General features: G+C 41.3%; 1 long non-coding RNA gene across 1 annotated transcript; it reads right to left on the bottom strand.

Annotated features, from left to right (window-relative positions):
* Positions 1-2,603: 2,603 nt before the first annotated feature.
* On the bottom strand, positions 2,604-3,418 carry LOC107650098 (uncharacterized). Its single transcript, XR_001624869.2, has 2 exons — positions 3,259-3,418; positions 2,604-3,044 (listed from the first exon to the last, which is right to left on the bottom strand). It is a non-coding gene; the product is annotated as an uncharacterized LOC107650098 (long non-coding RNA).
* Positions 3,419-6,495: the final 3,077 nt, after the last annotated feature.

Below are 6,495 nucleotides of genomic sequence, written 5' to 3'. Positions count from 1 at the left end.
CCTTATTCCTCAGTGTGCTTTTTCAGGATCATTATCTACATCCTTCCTCTAACTCCACACAAACCTCAAACTCTCTGGTTTCTCTATTCTCTCTTAGTGATCTAGTCAGTTCCCAGGGTTTCAAATATCTTCTTTGCAGATAACTTCCAGATTCACATATATCTAGGCCTCATTTCTCTTCCATGCTTCATTTTCATGCCACCAACTGCCTGCCAGGCACCTTCTCCTGGATAACTCATAAGCATCTCAAACTCCACATATCCAAAGAGGATTATCTTTCCCTCAATACCTGTCCCTTCCCCTAATTTCCCTCTTCCCTGTTAAGGACACTATCATTCTTCCAATCATCCCAATTCAAAATTTCTGACTCATCCTTCTATTCCATCTAGTTGCCTGGTTTTATCAATCCTACCACCACAGCTTATCTTTCTCAATTACTGTAAATTGACTCCTAATAGGTCTCTCTACCTCCAAACTCTCTCCTCTCCAATATGCTGTCCATGCTGACAATCTACAGCACAGATCTGACTAAGGCACTCCCCTTGCTTAAAATTTTTCGTTTTCTCCCCAACTTTCTCAACTTCTCTACTGCCTCCATGAATAAGATACCTACTCCTTTCTGTGGAATTTATCCCTATTCACAATCTGGCTCCATTCTACCTGTCCACATTTGTTTCACATCATTCCCCTTCATATTCCATTTTTCTGACAAATTGGCATGCCTGCTGTTCCACAAACTAAACATTCCATCCCACCCCCCTCTCCACCTGTCCAGAATGGGTTCCCTTTTCTCCTCCATCTCTTATACTCCTCGATCCCCTCAAAATCCAGCTCAAGAGTTCTGCTCCCAGCTCCGAACCCCTTCCCCAACATCACTTCCTATACAAGTATCATGCATTGATCAACAAACATAAACCATCTCCCATTTGTCAGACACAGTACAAAAGGTTAGGGATAGGTGTTAGATCTTCCTTTAGAATGTACATTCCTTGAAGGCTGTGTAACATTTATAGAGAAAATTTCTCCTTTGATTGTTTTGTGTGTAATTTCTTGTGGGTTTGTATGATTGCAGTGTGGCTAGATTTTTTTATTTCTTCAGCTGGGACTGTTTCATTTGTGCCTTTGTATCATTACAGTCTCACATATTGCCTTGATTTTTTGTTTATTTGGGGTTTTTTATTGTCTCCAAGACAGAATAGTTGTAAAAGCTAGGCAATAGGGTTAAGTGACTTGCCCAGAGTCACAGGGCTAGGAAGTGTCTGAGGTCACATTTGAACCCAGCTCCTCCCTCTCTGGGCCTGGTGCTCTATCCCACTTGTGCTACTTTGCTGCTCCATCCTACCCTGTATATAACAGGTTCTTAACCATCGCTTGTAGAATTAAACTGAATTTAAAAAAACTTAAAATTTGGAGCAAGAGGTTCAGATCTCTAACCTGTGTCACCTTCGGCAATTAATGTATTGTCTTTGACCTCATTTTTTTTCACTATCTGTTAAAACAAAGGGAGAAAGGAGGTGTTGGACTACACGACCTCCAGGCTCCCTTTCAGTTCTAAATCATCTGATTTTAAAGAAGGGATGGAAGGAGAAATGGGAGCCTAAATGCATTCTTGCCCTAAACCAGGAAATATACTACATATAGTTCGACTCCTAAGAGGTTTGCGCCGCATTTCTTAGCATGATTCTACTACATCTCTGCTCGTTTTCTCGTGCGTACTATCACTACATACGTGCATCCTCCCCAACCCCCACTCATTATCAACCACATTTTGGAAAAGGAGAAATTCAGACAGGAAGCCTCGACTTTGCCTCCGCCTACTTCCTCAAAACCACCACGCAAACACCCTATAGATATCGGCTGCTGACGTCGCTTTCATCACATGCTCTCGGTACATTACAGCCTCCTAATGTACTTGCTACTTCCCCCCCCCCCCCCCCTACACACACACACACATTAAAAAAATTAAAAAATTCAAACTGCAAGAAACGGCCAATGAGAAAGAAGATGGTAAGTGGTAGGAGAAAGAGAGTGACACGTAGGGAGGAGGAACTTGAGGAAGGGAAGGGAAGGAAAGGCAAGGAAAGGCTAGGCTAAAACGCCGCCACAGAGTTAGGGTTTTCTTTTATATTGCAGAGCCTAAGAGAGGTTTCAACCCAGGTTGCAAAGTCTCCCGAAACCACCTTAAATCTGAAACTGTACGCTGCTCCGGGGGTCACTGAAATCAGCCAATGCCGATCGAGTTCACTAGCACCACCGAGGTTCGGGGAAGGAGGACGGAGAAAAATAAATAACCACACCCCCCCTTCTTCCCTCCTCCCTACCCTGAGCACCAGCACCCCACCCCACCCCGCCAAAAAAAGCGTTTGTAAGCATAAAAAAAAAAAAAAAAACTTGCAAAACGGCCTAGGGAGACTTGTTTCTGAGGCTTTTTTTTTTTTTTAAGGAAAAGAAGGAAAAGCAAGGACGCATCCCCAACCCAGCGCCATGATAGTTGCTACACTTTCCTGAGGTGGAGAGGTTACAATGATGCAATCCATGGTTGCACTCGCTCCGAGTTGTTTTCCTCTGCCTTTTATTTGCATTTCTTTTGAGACTCGAGGAAAGACTTCGAACCTCCGTCGACTTTATTATTGCACTTTCTAATTCTTACGTGTACGCACACGTTTGTATTCACATACGTACATTAATATATGGGTAAATGTACATAGACGTACATATGAATGCCCCCACTTACTACCCGGTTTGCCCAAACATCCCAGAATCATTACTAGTCCTTCCCTATGGCAATTGGATGGCATCTATAAAAAGGTCTTTACCCGTTTACCAGTCACCCCCAGGATCCTCGGGCCTGGGAGGAGAGGGGTTCTTTGCCCCCCTCCCGAATATTTTTTTCTTTTTTGGCCAGTTGACCGGAGACAGGGCGTGGTTCAGGTGGATCTTGTAGCTGCCTTTAATTTTGTTTCAATCCGTTCTTTTAAAAGCTAATTACTTACCCTGAAGAATTTTTTTTTAAATCTTTTATGACAAAGGTTTAAGAAGCCAGCCTGCAAGTAAAAGCGAGGAACGATTAGGCAATGAAGTCTTCCCTCAGTTGCCCGTAATGTTCATTTCTGGGAGGGTTACGCCGCGGTCGCATCCTGGCCAGAATAACTACCTCTCCGTAGTGCCCCCTCCATCCTCCACCCCACCCCCAGCCAGGGTTTCCTCTCAGTTTATCTCTCCAGACCCGCCTAAATCCCGACTTTTCGCGCTCCCCACCCTCTTTCCGTGGGGTTCTTCAGCAAATAATCACTTCTTTTCCCGATCTGGGAGCGGCGTCTTCTCCCCGTGTCCTCCTACGAGCTGAGCGAGCTTTAAATCCTTTCGAAATGCGCGGGCTAAGGATCATTGGAGCCCGGGATGAGGGGTGGGAGTAAACAGCTTGCCCTAGAAGATCGGTTCATTCTTAGGGATTCTCTCCCCATTTTTCTCTCCATAATCTTTGGTGGGGAGTGAAGGGGAGGAAGTTTTTACTGGTTTTCGGTTCGGGCTATCAAAGTTGCATTTTGTTTCTTATATCCAGAAAAGAGCTGGGCAGGGGGTGTTTCTAAACGAAAAATATAAACCCCGAAAGCATCTACAGACGACGACAAGGCTTTATTTCCTTGGCCTTTGTAGTGCAATTGTCGTGGGGCTTGCCTTACAGACTTGAGTCCCTGGAGTAATAAAGACGCAAGGGGAGAAGAAGGTTGGGTTCTAGGGGGCACCAAGGCAGTTGGTTGGAGGGGCGCTCAGCTAAAAGAGTGATTTTATGTTGTCACTCGCCCAATTTGCCGTAGCTGCTACGTTCCACTGGCAGTCCTCCGAACCTTAGGGATGACCAATTATAAGAGTCGAATGCACTAGTGGCCGGTATCACTGCAAGGAAAGAAAAGATGTCAGCCACCATTGACCCGAGCGATGTCCGCAGCAGGCTCCGGGGAGGTCGCTCACGGGTTACTTGCTGCAGCCCGGGGAAAAGCAGCCGACAGTTAGCCGGCCGGGCGGATTTTAAATTCGAATTCTTGGTACAGGCGCGTAAATGGGGAAGCAGCTCTTGGCGTTATGTTCCAGTAAACTTGACTGGCACAGCTAGCACCCATTTCTCAGCGTTCGATCACCCCAAATCCTCGAGTTATCTAGCTTGCATTGACGCAAGAACTTTGAGCCTTAGGCACTACTGCAAACTCCTCGCCCCTTCATTTCCCGGGCTATCACTCCTCTAAAGTGCTGGTAGGGCATAGATTTGGTAGAATTTTTTAAAACCTTACTGTATGAGATTTAGAAATACTTGTATAAACCGTCTGTTATTTAAATGGAGGCAAGAGTCCTGAAGCATATTACGGGATCTCTCAGCAAAATAAGGTACATAAAATATAAATATCAGTTTTATGAGTTGATTTAAGGCTAAAGTTTAAATTGTGATTTTAAACTTAAAACTGCTTTTTCTTTAAGAGTGTGCTGTCAAATTGAATTATAAACTACTTGGTATGGGAAAAGATGTTTTCCTTTTTTCAGTTGTGTTTGAATTAAGAGTTTAAATTTTATATACATAGATATAGTTGAAATTAAAGGATTTTTCTTTTCAATAAAAAGTTTTATTATCTCACAGATCAACCCCACCATCTAATCATCCATACTGATGTCAATAGCAAGGAACCGGGTGTTTTCTCTAAGGCCCAATCAGTTCACCTAAACAGAATTTCATTTTAATTACAGTAAAGGAGTCTGATTTTTGGACTTTCAAGTTCTACTTTGCCACTAACTAGAGATATGATCGTAGGCAAATCTTTACACACTCTCTGGGCCTCAGTTTTCTCATATATAAAATATTGGTGGACTAGATGTTCTTTAAGGTCCTTTCAAGGTCTAAAATGCTTTGGTGCATTATACAGTAGTTTAGTTATTAACCAAGTTTTATAAAATGTGCAGAATTCTTTGCTAATTTAAAAAATAAGAAACTTGTCCCAGTTCAGAAAACCCCGGTTTGTACTAAGTATTTATTACCTTTTCTGTGCTCAGCACTTAATTGTGTGTTAAGAGAAAGGGAGGTTACCTCCTATTAGTTTAAAATAAAGAAAAGAGTTCCAATGAGATAGATGAAGCATGTTTCCAAATGGAGGAGGTAGATACTGTAGAACTTGACTTTGGCCTTAAAGGATAAATATAATTTGGCTGTCCAGAGGGGGAAATGGGACCAGTCTGAGCAGATTCTTATATGCTGTAAAAGTTTAATGGGACAAAATTAAAGATAAGAAAATCAGATTCTCCCAAGAAGAATAACTTTTTAAAATAAATTTTAAATAAAATTAAGAAATTTCTTTTAAGTCCTATTAAATTTTAAAAAAAGAATACTATGATTTTTAGGGCTTTGAAAACTTTATATGAGGATTAACATTCAGCTCTCTAGGTGGTGTAAATAAAAAGGAGGGGAAGAATGATGAACTACCTGCTGTTGACAGTTTTGTTCAGAGAGGCCTAAAATTTTAAAGTTGGAGGAGGCTTTAGAGATCTATTCCAGTCCCTTCATTTTAAATATGAGGAGACTGAGGCCTAGAGAGGGAACAGATGGTTAGTGATTGTAAAATTAGGATTAGAATTTGAATCACCTGATCAATTTCAGTGCTTTAATTCCTGTTTCTGCTTCATAGTACTGGTCAATGGAACAAAGGATAAATAAACAGGGTCAGGATTCAAAATTTCACAAGGATTTGCAATTTAAATCTTCCTAGGTAATAAACCAAATCCTAAATTCAAAAGGTATTTTGAGAGGACATCTTTTATGAACTATGCCTACTAGATCATTCTAGGGAGAGTGTGATGAGGTTTTTTTTTTTTTATTAATCTCTAGAGAAGGTGACAACCTCCACCCAAATGTTGTAGTGTCTTGATCTCTCACTCAAAAGGAAGTCCTTCCAAATATTTAGCATAAATCTTTTCTATAGAGGTAAGCCCTCTTTCTCTTGAGTTAGACTCAATACTTAACACAGTGCCTTGTCCTTGGGCAAGTATGAAAGGAGTTGTTTTTTTTTTTTTAACATGAGGCCCTCCCACACACCGACATTGGGTACAGATTTAATTGATGAGTCCTAGAAAGTTGCCTGAAGGCACTTCCAGGATCCCAAAGCTAGTCAGAAGTCCAACTTTATTAAGCCCAGATCTTTCATGTAGTAGGTAGGCACTTAATGTTTGTTGAGTTAAATTTTAATTACTACAGTCAAATGCATATTTTCAGAATGCATTTCACTTCTACGAATTGGGGAAGGGTTGAAAAAGGAAGGATTGTATTTATGGAGGTGGTTAAACTTTGAAAGTATTATGACAGAAAAATGATCAAGATAGGAATTACATGGGAAAATATTAATACTACTAAGATTTTTACCAAATTTCCAACAAAGAGCTTTTCTATTAATGGATCAGTCTCTTATACCCTGCATCTCTGGACAGCCAAAATAGATGTTATGAAATTTACACCCA

The sequence above is a fragment of the Monodelphis domestica genome, chromosome 5 (assembly GCF_027887165.1).
Source record: "Monodelphis domestica isolate mMonDom1 chromosome 5, mMonDom1.pri, whole genome shotgun sequence".
Taxonomy (NCBI): Eukaryota; Metazoa; Chordata; class Mammalia; order Didelphimorphia; family Didelphidae; genus Monodelphis; species Monodelphis domestica.
This window is presented reverse-complemented; position numbering and strand designations above follow the sequence as displayed.